This window comes from Cavia porcellus, unplaced genomic scaffold, assembly GCF_034190915.1.
Source record: "Cavia porcellus strain 051 isolate PalLab524CR breed Dunkin Hartley unplaced genomic scaffold, mCavPor4.1 scaffold_22, whole genome shotgun sequence".
Taxonomy (NCBI): Eukaryota; Metazoa; Chordata; class Mammalia; order Rodentia; family Caviidae; genus Cavia; species Cavia porcellus.
In genome coordinates, this window is record NW_026947505.1 from 4,698,859 (window position 1) to 4,711,485 (window position 12,627).

General features: G+C 45.0%; 1 long non-coding RNA gene across 2 annotated transcripts; it reads right to left on the reverse strand.

The window, feature by feature from the left end:
* Positions 1 to 9,023: 9,023 nt before the first annotated feature.
* On the reverse strand, positions 9,024 to 11,846 carry LOC134472176 (uncharacterized). 2 transcript variants are annotated; one of them, XR_010042051.1, is made up of 4 exons: positions 11,820 to 11,846; positions 9,848 to 9,899; positions 9,461 to 9,634; positions 9,024 to 9,184 (listed from the first exon to the last, which is right to left on the reverse strand). It is a non-coding gene; the product is annotated as an uncharacterized LOC134472176 (long non-coding RNA). The 2 variants fall into 2 exon arrangements; XR_010042050.1 differs by lacking the exon at positions 11,820 to 11,846 and having other exon boundaries at positions 9,848 to 10,000.
* Between the last annotated feature and the right edge of the window lie 781 nt (positions 11,847 to 12,627).

Genomic DNA, 12,627 nt, shown 5'->3' on the forward strand with positions numbered 1-12,627 from the left:
GTTCTGAGCTTTCACCTTCTTGATTCAGATTGCATTTTTGTGGTTGCTGTTGTTGGTGTTTCATTTTTTTCTTTCCATTTTTATTTTTGAGACAGGGTTTCACTGTATAGTTCAGGCTGGCTTTGGACTCACTTTGTAGCCCAAGCTGACCTGGAACTCACAGAGATCCTACTGCCTCAGCCTTTCAATTGCTCAAATTCAGGCATGTTCTACATCACCTGGTGATTCTGTTCGGTAATTCATGGGTGTCAAGGAATGTATTCATTCACAGTAGTCTAAATTTATTGAATTACATGTTTTGAAAGTACTTAATCTCTGAAGGTTGGCAGAGTCCCTTTGGATTTCACCTTTTTTATTTCTAATTTCATTGATATGATTCTTTCCCTTCCTTCTTTTGGTAAAATTGGTGTAAGGATTGGTCTATTTTGTTTATTCTTTTGGAGAGCTAGCTCCTTCACTCACTTTTTTTTTATTTTTTGGTCTCTATTTAATTTCTGATTGCTTCTCAGCCTTTTGGCTAAGATCAAGTGTATTTAATTTCTGCTCTCCTCTTTATCCTCTTTCCTGGTATTTGGTTTGGATTTGGGTTTTTCTTCTTTTTCTAGACCCTTCCAGGTACATCATTTGGTTATATATTTGAGCTTGCTATGTTTTTCTACCATGGACAATCACAACAATGAACTTCTCCTTTAGGACTGCTTTTATCACAGGCTTTTATATGTTGTAAGGACATTATCATATGAACCTAGAAACATTGATTTCTTCATTGATCTCTCCTGAGACCACTTTATTATTCAAGGTTGCATTATTTCATTGCCATGTTTGGCAGAATTTCTCATTTTTTCCCATTTTTTTTCTAGTCCAATTGCAATTTGATGTTATAGAAGGAAATAATTCATTCTTTTGTATTTGTTTAAGCAAGCTCAGTGGGCTATATTGTGGTGTGTTTTGGAACCAGTTCCTTGTGCTGGTGCTTGCTGTCGTGTGGAACAGTCTGTAGATACCCATGAAGTCCATGCGTTTTAAAGTGTGGATCACTATTTGTTAGTTGAGTTTCTGTGCTATGGATCTGTCTGGTTCTGTGAAAGCTGCCCTTACTAAAAAACATGGTGTCAGGACCCAGAGAGCTAGGGAAAGGAAATGCAGCAGCACAAATGGTTAGTCAGTGAATGTTTCCTAGGACTGTATCCCCCTGGGGGTTTGGTGTTTCTTTCTTTCATTCATTCATTCATTCATTCATTCATTCATTTATTATTAATCGTTTCATGATAAAATTATACCATATAGTTGAGGCTGGCCTTGAATTCACTTTGTAGCCCAGGCTGGCCTCCAACACTCTAGGATTCTTCTGCCTCAGCCTCAGCAATACTGGGAACAAACATTTGACATTACCTGGCCATATTTTTCCATATTTATTCATTCATTTGTTTATTTCAGTGCTGTACCTTTCTCTGTGTCCCAGGCCCTGCCCATCACTCTTTGTGGTTTTTGGGGTTGCCCTAGGGCCTTTGTACTGTGTGGTTCTTGTAGGCTATTTTGCTGTGAGGCTGTTAGGTCAGAAGTGACTTGAGCTGTGCCAGCCTGCACTGCTGGCCTCCCTGACCTCTAGGCTGAGGGACCAGTGGGGCAGAAGGTCCATGGGGTCAGAAAAGGCCACCTCCATGGAGAAGAAGTTGCCCAGCACTTGTGGAAGTATGCAGTGAGCAGACTGCAAGCTAAGGGCCAGTCCTGAATCCAGGGCGGCCTCAGGCTCCAGGAAAAGACTCTCTTCCCTGCCTCACAGCCCTTATGGCTCTGCTAGTGCCCAGTCCTGCTTGCTTCCAGCCCAGGAGGAGCAGCCCAGACAGGCAGTTTCTCCAGCTCAGCCCAGATCTCTGAGCTTTTCCACCACTCCATCCTTCTGGGGAGTGAAGTGGGGCGGGGTGCAGGAAGGGAAGGGGGCACTGAGCTCTCCCAGCCTCTCCCTGCAGAGAGCCCAGTGGCCTCCCAACCTCTCTGGGGAGTCACCCTGAGAAGAGTAAGACACTGAGGAGCCACTGGAGAGGTGGTGAGGACCAGGCTGTCCTGGCTTCCTGTCCTCCTCCCCCTTTCTCTCCACAGATGAGAGGTTGGTGGGAGGTGAGTGCTGCCCCAGGGTAGGGTGCGGGGCCCTCTGTGGCTGCTGCTCCCAGGACTCCCTCACCTGTGATGACCCTGGATCCAACATTTGTGTGTGCAGTGTTTGGGCTCCTGGGTCTGTCCTGTCAGGGCCTCATCCTTAAGACAGAGGGAGTCGGGTCAGTTTCCAACCCCTAGGAAAGCTTGCAGCCTCCTGAGACAGGCAGGGAGTGGGCACTGCCCAGGATGGCCTTGCTGTCCCCGTGGGCACCGGGTAGTCATGACATGGCTGTGGTTAGCCTGCTTTAGACCAGTACAGGGGACTGTCAGTTCTAAAGGTTACTTACAGATCATTTTATGTATTTACATGGCATGTGTGTGCAGGGGAGCTGGAAGTTTTGTGTGATTTCCAGCCTGTTATTTAAATGGTCACTGGTACCAGAGCTGAGGCTATAAATGTGTCACTTTGTTGTCAGGGGTAGAGGAGGAGGGTGCACCAATGTGGGGGAAGCTACCTGTGGCCAGTTGCTGGGTAGGGACTCAGTCTCTGGACAGGACAGCCAGCTTTCTCCTGAGGCCACATATGGCTCCTGCTGGGTTGTCTGTCTCCTCTGCAGGAGAGTCTCCTCTACTAGGAGCAGCTTTACAGGATGCAACTGTGTTAATATACTGGCTGCTTCCAGAGGAAGCTCAGACAGCCTGTGTGTCCTGATGGTGTCATTTTCAGAGAAATTTTCACTCTCTGGGTGTCTTTTAAGAGTTGCTTTTTCTAGTGTATTTGCTGTTTTGTTCTACTTCACATTTTTAAAAGTCGTACATGTGAATGCTTCTGTTAGCTGTAGTCCTCTGTTATTAATATACTTAAGAAACTAGGAATATGTGTCTTTGTTAGATTGAAACCATTGCGCTTCCATAGGTTTTTCTTTGATTTTGTAATTATTTTCTTTGATGTACAGCAGCCTTTTAATTTGATATACTCCAATTGTCTTCATGACATTTTTTGTGCTGCTGTGTGATCAGAAAATACTTGTCTATGCCAATGACTGAGAGTTTTGCCATTTTTGTTTGAGTAATTATTTTTTTATTATTTACCTCTTTGAGGTATTTTTAATTATAGTACATGATGACAAATAAGGGTCCAGCTTCAGTCTTCTGCATGTGTGTAGCTAATATTCCCAGCACCATTTATTTAAAAAATTGTCAATTTGTCAGAGATTAAGTGGCTGCATGTGTCTAGGTTTCTTTCTGCGTCTTCTACACCATCCAGTTGATCTACTTGCCTGTTTTTGTGCCAGCACCAGGCTGTTCTTTTCACCGTGACTGTGTCCTATAACTCAGAATCCAAGATTGTGCTGCCTGCTGTTTTGCTCTTATTCTCCATGATTACTTTTCCTATTCTAGGTGACTTCTGGTTCAATGTAACTTTTAGGATGTTTGTTTTCTAGTGTTTTGAAAAATGCTGTGGTATTTTCCTTGGGATTGTGTTTATTCCCGATATCATTTTGGTAATAACAGCCATTTTGACAGTGTTGGATCTGTCTGTTCAGAAATGATGAATCTGTTTATGTTTTCTAATGTGCTCTTTAATCTCATTTTTTGGAAATTGTAGTTTTTATGTTAGAGGAGGTTCACTTCCTTGGTCAGATTAATTCCTATGTACTTGGTTTTTCAAGTAGTGTACTGAACAGGCATGTAGTGATCATGAACACACTCTTCGCAGATATTATGACAGGCTTTTCATTTCCCCCCAGTTAATATGACTACTGTCACCAGGTTTGTCATCAGTGGCTTCTATCACGATGAGGTAAAATCCGTCTATTCCTGATTTCTCCCAGGTTCTATGATGAGTAGATGTCAGGTTTGGCCATTCTTCTAACTCGTGTACTGAGGTGGTCATGTGAGTTCTGTACTTGCTTCTCCATTATGTAATGAAGTGATTCGTGTATGCTGAACCACGTTACATTGCTGAGATGAAGCATACTTGGTCCTGATGTATGATCTGCTTTACTGCTTTGTTATCTTCTGTTTGCCATTATCTTGCTGAGGACTTTTGCATCTGTGCTCTTTACCACAATCACAACATGCCCATTTCCTGTGTCTCACTGCCATGCTGTTTGAAGAAGCTATGACCAGAGCCTGGCTGTAGGATTTATAGCCCCAGTGAAACAAGCTGCCCCCAGCACAGTCACGCTTGTGTCAGGGGAGGATCAAGGCTAAGGGAATGTGTCAAAGAGAGTGGCCTGTAGTGGTCTTTTTCAGTTTGACCTTTGGTTTGGGAATGAAGGTAATGCTGGCTTCTAGGAATGAGGGTGGAAGTGATCCTTCCCTTTTAATTTCATGAAGGACTTTGAGGCCTTTTTCCATTAGATCTTTCCCAAAGTTCTTATCCAATTGAGTGGTGAATCTCTTGAACCCTGGGCTTCTTTTTGATGGTATTTTATTAGTTCCTTGAGTTTGTGGCTTCTTATTGGACTTTTCTGGGCTTTTGCCTTCTTAATTCAGATTGTTTTTCCCCCTCCTGTTCCTTTTTGAGACAGGGTTTCACTGTATGGTTGAGGCTAACTGTCAAGTCACTTTGTAGCCCAAGCTGACTTTTAACTCCCAGAAATCCTGCCTCAGCCTTTCAAGTGCTGAAATTACAGGTGTGTGCCACATTGCCTTGTGATTCAGTTTGGATAATTCATAGGTGTCAAGGAATGTATTCATTTATTTAGTATTCTCAAGTGTATTGAATTGCATGTTTTAAAAGTACTTAATCTTGTGAAGCTTGGCATAGTCCCTTTTGATTTTACCTTTTTTTATTTCTGATTTGGTTGATAAGGGTCTTTCCCTTCATTCTTTTGGTAAATTTGTTCTAAGGGTTGATGTATTTTTTAAAAAATTTTATTTAAGGAGAAAAGAGAAAAAAAAAACAGAAAAAGGGTACAAGTTATACAGAATTTCAGAAAAAAATAAACAGTAGGAAATCACTAATTACATATTGTCATCTTCGAAATAGTTTTGAAGTTACAAAATTAAAGCATATAGAGGGGACTTTCAAGCAGTGAGACTGCAGTTTTGTTCAATGATCCAACAAAACTCAGTAATATGGTTATCTATCTTATACACTTAAATATATATGCAGTTATATCTTTTAGAGAACTTTTCTTTCTTTTGTACAGTGACAATTACACATTTTGGGTTTTATTGCTCCCACAGTTCTTATTACTTTTTTTTTTGAAGAAAGTAAAACCAAATGTGACGAACCAGGACAGAGTCAAATCAAAATGATGGACATAATACACAAAGTAAAAACAAAATACAAGGTTGATCAACAATGGTTACCATAATGCCTCTTGTTATCTTAAAAAGAATTGCCTATATCATCAGTTATAATAAAATTGAACAAACAGTAAAGAATAAGACCAATAAAACCAAAACATTGGAGACATTAGAGGACTTCAAAAGAAGATAATAGTCAACCAGAATGGGCGTCACAATGAATCTTATTGTCTTCATAATTGTTGCCTATACTTTCAAACTTGGTACTATCAAGCATAACAGAATAGAGGAAAATCAGTCAAAACAAGATGGTAAGAGCAATACAGAGTTTCAAATCAAATTAATGAGAAATCAAAGTGGGTTACTATAATATATCCTGCTATTGTTTATTTATTTTTCCCTTAATTAAAAGGATAAAAATTAAAAAGTAGATAACAAAAAGGAAGATTGAGATAAAAAAGAGGGCATAACAACAAAACAGCGCAGGTCCAAACATAGCCACTTAAGCAAAATAGTATTTCACCACAAGATAATCTCGACATAATAGTAGTTACCATAGTGTCTTTTCCCTTAAAATCTTTGGGCATAACTTCATGTACTGTACCATCAAACATACCAAGAAAATGTAAAACCATTCAAGAGAATGACAGTATTGCAGGGTATTTAGAATGAACTAACAGAAAATGAACAATGGTTTCTGTATTATCTCCTTGTCTATAAGTTTTTGTTTATATTATCACACATAATATACATGGAGGATGTTGTGACTGATACCAGAAATGGAGCTACATGGAAGTAGGCTCTGCACATAGCACATGCCCAGACTGTGTACTGAACTCCTGTTTGCAAGTGCCTGGAACCTGAGAACACTCTGTATGCTCTTCCATGTTTGCAGAACAGGGACAATAATAGTACATTCACAGAGTGAAGAGGTGTTGGTTGCCACATGGGGAAATGGAACCATATGTGTCTTGGCTCTTTCCACTCGATGGCACTCAGATTTACAGAATGACATCACAGCTTGCCTGTCTCTGATAGTTCATGCAGTGAGTAAATATAAACAGAATTTCACAGCATTTCTGTGACAAAAAGATCAAAAGACCTTGGGTGGCAAGAACAGTGACCTGAGGTTTATTTCCACATAGGCCAGAAAGAGATGCGGCCATGAGGCTCTTGCTGAAGAAAACAGGGACTTGGGGTGATGGCACATAGGAGTTCTGTCCTCTGTCAGGTGAGGCTGACAGGAAGCAGAACTCTGAGATGAGACACGTGGTGGAAATGAAAGCCTGACAGGTGAGATACCACTGATGCCTGGAGGAGGATGGATTCTCAGCAGTGGCAGGGAAAGGGATGCCCTAGGGCTCCTCTGGGGGAAGGCAGCAGTGTGGCGGGACAGCAGGTGGGAGCTGGGAGCCTCAGCTTCACAAATACACTTCCAGAGACCTGGGGAGGCTTCCAGCCTTACAGATGTGCAGAGAAGAGGGAAAGACTGGTTAGGAGAGACCATGGAGGCACATGACTAGAGTCCCCCAGGAACCCCTTCAGGTAGAGATCTGAGCCCACAGAGCACAGGTGTCAGTGGGCCTTGCAAGGGTACACTCCCCTCTCCTCATTCTGGCCCATGTGCAGGGGTGAGGTACGCACTGAGAGACCCAGGCTGACACAGTCTGCCAGGCACAAGGAACTCAGTGAAGCTCCTGAGGTCCCAGACTTCTACTCCTCCTCTAAAACCAAAGGGTACTCCTGGCCAAGCTTTAGTGGACTCTCTCAGCTGAGACCCTGAGAACTGAGAAGCCTGAACAGTTGAGCTGTGCTTCCAGCAGGATGATGGTGTTCTCACTGCTGTCATCAGGCAGAGATCCTGCTTCAGGTTCAATCGCAGGTATGTCGCTGCTCAGAGGATGTTCTTGTGGTGCTGGTGAAAAGGGCTGCCCAGAACCCAGGGAGGACAGCTCCTCCACTGATATCTCTGAAAAGTCATTCACTTTTTCATCACGTACATGAACACTGACATGGAGTTAGGTATGGACAGTTTGAAAAAAAAATTTATATTGGAGGAGAATGAAGTTTCCTAGGTGAGCCTCCATCAAAGCTTCAGGGTGAATTCCAATACCTTGGGCCTTCCAGACAGAGAAAGAAGGAAACTGTTCTCTGACCTGGGCATTGTCTGACTGCTATGTGAATGGAAGCGAGAGCAGGAGACAGAGACAGAGAAGCACAACAGAGAAGCAGACAAAAGAGGGTCACAGGTATGAGAGAGCAGCCCCTGCTCAGGCCACTTTCCACATAACCAGCTGAGGAGGAGAGAGAGCAGGTTCCCGCTGAGGTGCAGCTGGACAGGGAATTTCCAGGGAAAACTATGGCAGGGGTAGTGTAGAAACAATGGGGATTTGCCTAGGTCCAGGGATGACAGGCTTTGCAGTGACTGCAGGAGAACTTGGGCCCTCTCAGCCTGTTCTCATCAATACCGAGACATGACATGGCTCTCTGTGGCTGTTCTATCTACCTTCCTTTCTGTCCATAAACTCACGCCCATAGTTCAGAAAGACAAGGTGCATGGAACACTGACTTTAACCTTTCCGAGGAGAAGAGGTATCTTTCAAGGCATGCAGGTCCCAAGATTTCTTAGTTCTCTTGGGCACATGCCCTCTCTAATCATCTGAGAGGATACAGAGCACTTTGTATGAGTCAAATTGGCTATGGCTGGGGGCTGGGGATTTAGCTCAGCCTCATAAGCACCTGCCTTGCAAGCAGGCAGTCATGAGTTCGATCCCCGGTACCAATAAAAAAGAAAAAGACAAAAAAAAGTGGCTATGGCTGGATCAGGGATGCCATGATGCTGGTGGGCAATTCTAACTCTTGAGAGTCCCATGTGTGGGCACTCCTGAACCTTGGTCTTGAGATTTATACAACTCCTCTCTTGTCACACTTGCTTATGGCCCCTAACTGTACATTGTTACCTGGGATCCAGTGACTGAGTCTCCTTTTCTTCTTTGTCTCTATCAGAGTGGTGCTCTGCAAGCAAATTCAGGAACGTCCAGATGGCTATTGCATGGTGCCACTGCACCTGTCACTTGTGGCTACTGCAGCATGAGGACACGGATGGGTGTGCATGATTTTCAGATGGATGTGGGGATCAGTACTGAATGACCTCTGTGCTGCCTCACAGAAACAGTCTGTGATGACATCCTGCTCTCTAGTACACACTGTCCCTATTTGGGGAAGTTGGTCCAGGCCTACCCTGAGTTGTACTGGGCCAAGTTTACTTTGATCTCGGTCTGCAGAGACCGGCATCCTCCTCACTCCTGTCATGCACCTGAACCAGATGGCTAATAGATTCACATCTCCTCATGGCTCCCATCTCCTCTGCTTCTTTTCACCAAGAACAGGAGAAACGAGCCTGTCCTACAGTGTCCACAAACTGCCTCCCGACTAGCACCCTCTATCTGCCTTCTGTCATTTATGTACGGGAGTTGTGGCCCTGTTACTCAAAACCCATGACCATTTTCTATGACATATGATACCAAGAGAAATGGCAGGAGTGACCAGAGCCCTCCAAAAGAACATTACAGAGTCCCTACTTGAATGCTATAACCACAGTGAACAGAAATCAAGGCAGTAGTCCTCACCTGGGCCAAGCTGACTGGCAAGGTCCTTGGCCACCTTGCACCACCCCAAATGGTTTCTCTGGTGGCTTTGTCCTGGATGCCTCGCAGGGCCATCCTGAGACAGCACGTCTCTGATATTCTGTCTTAAGTAAAAGATGATGGACCTCCATTTTGAAAATGGCTCCGCATTCAAACATGTGAAACTTTCAGTGGCAAACCTGAAATACACAGAGGAGAAAAGAGGACAAAACACATCATCAGAGCTCACCTGCCAGACATGGCGATAAATGACAACACAGCATGTTCCAAAGACAGAGGGAAACCAATGCAGGGAAATTGGGGTGATGGTCAGTGATCAGGACATACCCAAGGACTTTCCTGATTGCACCTCAGAAAGCCCTTTGAATAGAAGGCTGCCATGCGTTTGAGACCCACATATATATGACTTGGTGCACTTGCACATGTATCAAGTGAATTCCTGAGCACAGTTGCACCTCAAACTCTGAGAAAAGTGGTTCTTTGTAGATAAAATTACCTGCCGATAAAAACCTGCCAGTGAATCAAGTCCCCATGTGCAGAGGGCAATTCCACATCCCTGAGTTTCACCTTGCAGGCATCAAATCTCCATCTGCAGAAGAGTGCTGAAACCCATGGTCATCACAGTTCCTCTGTAGCATATTCAGGTATTTCAGAAATTAGTTAAAAAATCAGGATTCCATACCAGGAAAAAGCACAAAGGCAGCAGCATACTTTCAACATATCCACTGCGGTGGGAAGATGGGGTGAAGGAAGTGTGTCAGAGATATGACTTTGTGGGATCTACACAGCAGGCCTCAGCATCATCATAGTTAATATAACTAGCAGTACAGTGTTATGGTTACCTGGTGACCACTGGCTCCAGGGCATCTTCAAAATCCAGGTGATTCTGATCTTCTGGAAATAAAATTAGTGTTGGATGGTGTGTTTTCGTCATCTCTGCCTCATATCCTGCAAGCCCACAATTGTCAATACTTAAAGAAAAACATGACAATCAGAGACAGTGCTGCAGGAAGCCTATGAGAACTTGGGTGACAGGTCAGGGGGCATGGTTTCCCAAGCCCCTGGACAGACATGGACTCTGCTGTGACAGGTGAACAACACAGGGTCCCGGTCTCCATGCTGGGACACAGCTTAGTGAGCATCTTCCCAAAGATGTCCCAGGAACTGGTCTCATACCATCTGATCATCTTCGAAACACCAGACTCATCAAGAACTCCTGAGCTCAGCTGACTAGAGATCTCAAGATCAGACTCAAGTGAAGTAACAAACTCTTTAAGGAGCAGAGTCCTCATGTCCCCTAGGACACACATTCCTTAGAGAGTGCAAGAGCCTGAGGGTTCCAGACTGGCTGTGGTTACTGTTAACTGAGTCTGTGTGCATGGAGGACTCTACAGAGTGTCAAGGAGGTTACAGCCTGAGGGCCACTCAGAGAAGACAGTGCTGGCATCCAAGAAGGTGAGACTCCCAAGGCTCAGATGCATCTCCAGGATACTGGCCGGCACAGTCCTCAGTGTTTATGTCATGGCAGGGAACTGACACCTTTCATGGGAGAGAGGCCCACAAGAGACAGAGATGCTGGCTGGGAGTGGAGGAACCCTAACATCATCTCCAGTGAGTGCATCAAGTGTAGTGATACTTGTACAGTAACTAAAGGTCAAAGCACTCCGGAGCAGCAATTGGCAAGAATACTGCAAGACACCACAGCTGTTCCAGCTTCAAAAGCAAAAGTGAACAAATGAACAGATGCCTGCCAGGACTGTGTTAGTGATGGCTGGGAGCTGTTACAGTGCCTTCAACCAGTGCCCTCAACCAGTGCCCTCCTGTGTCTGTCACACTGAGTTTGCATTGGACGCACAGAAATGGGGGCCACATATATGTAGTTCACTTACTAATGCAGGACTCACCCAGGGCCTGTGGAGAAGGGGCCTCAGCCTCATCCACCTGGGCTGCAGTGGCACAGGGAGGCTGCTGGTTGTCACCAGCCTCACAGGCAGTGGGGGAAGTCTTGTGCTCTTTACCTTGGGAAGCCTGAAGGATGTCTTCCTCCTCATCACAGTGCCAGTGGTCTACACTCACACTGCTGGATGAGGAACAAGAAAACCCAGAAAGATGAGACCTGAGATTTCAAGCATTCTGGGAGAGATGTAAGGGAATGGTCACAAACACAGCACACAAATGTCAAAGATGAATGTGTCCTCCTAGGAAGGCAGAGTGCAGCTGCCTAGACAGTAGGGACAGGAGAGAGGCATGGCAAGTGGGCTGGATGACCAGCTGATGAGGACTCAGCCTCCAACACCACAGACACAACCACAACCCAGAGACCATGTCAGAGCTCAACTTTTCTGTGAATTGGATGACTTTTCTACATGGGCTCAGTCACTGTGGCTGAGAAAGGAGTATGCATGTCTTTGTGAAGCCCAAGTCTCTTTCTATAGACACAGGAACTGAGATTTTTTGATCATCTTAGGTTTTGTAGCAGGAAGTTCCTGCCAATGAGCTGAGGGGAACAATACAGAACCAGATCCAAACCTCAGCCAGGATGTTTTCACAAAACAGGAAAGTGGACTGTTTATGAGTTCAAAATACCGGTGAGGTTGTTTTAGGTGCACTTGGGTAGAGAGATGAGTTCCCAGTTGGGACAAGACCCACACCGATAGAAAGGTGCTTCTGTTGGCTTGAAGGAATGGACTCAGAGTGCCAGCTTCAGGATGCCTTCCTGCCGTGCAAGTTGTGCTCTCTTGACCTTCAGCTCTTCTTTCATGGGACCCACGCCAGTGGTCCCCATATGAGTCCCAGCCCTGACTGTCCAGTTACCTGGTGGCCGGTGCTGGCTCTTCTATTCCCTCCTCCTCCTCTTTTGGAATCTCTGCAACCAAATTCACATATGTGCAGTCAGGCACTGAGTAGTTCCCCATCCCCATTACAAACCCCAGGGCCACGATGGCATGGAAATGGAAATAGAAGCCATGAGGTTGGGGTTTGGGAAACTGCAGAGTGATCTTTATTCAAATCAGATGTCCTCCACCACATCTCCCTTCCAGCTTTAAAACTAGGAGAATGAGGCCTCCCCAGGTCATAGCCAGGTTCCCTCAGGGAAGTTTGAGTTTTTTGTGCTGCCAAGTCTCCACCCACGGTGTTTGCTTTGCCCCACCACGGCGAACCATAGGTAGAATACATGCAGCAGGATAATTCTGTCAGGGCTTCTGTCCTCCAAGAGGAAGAAAGAAAAGAGGGAAGGAAGGAGGGTCTGTCCTGTGCCTGAGCTCATGTGGAACACCACAGTGAGCATTTGAGCACAGGAACCTAGGATGCCCAGGAAGGGCAGTAGCAGAATAATAAGTCCCACTCAAGAGGATGGCGTCCCTCATACTGGGAAGTGTCCTGACTTACTGGGAGGTGGCAGCAGAGAGGGAATTTCACAGAATAAGTGGTTAAGGAGCTGAGACCCACAGAAGGGAAGTTGACAGCACTGCTGGACCATGCACCCCAGGGAGCAGCAGATCTTGCTCATGAGGACAGCATAGCGCAAAGAATGGCAGATGGCTACATAACGGTCATAGGACATGAAGCCTAAGAGAACAGCTTCACATCCACCAAGGCTCAGGAACATAAATGTCTGCAT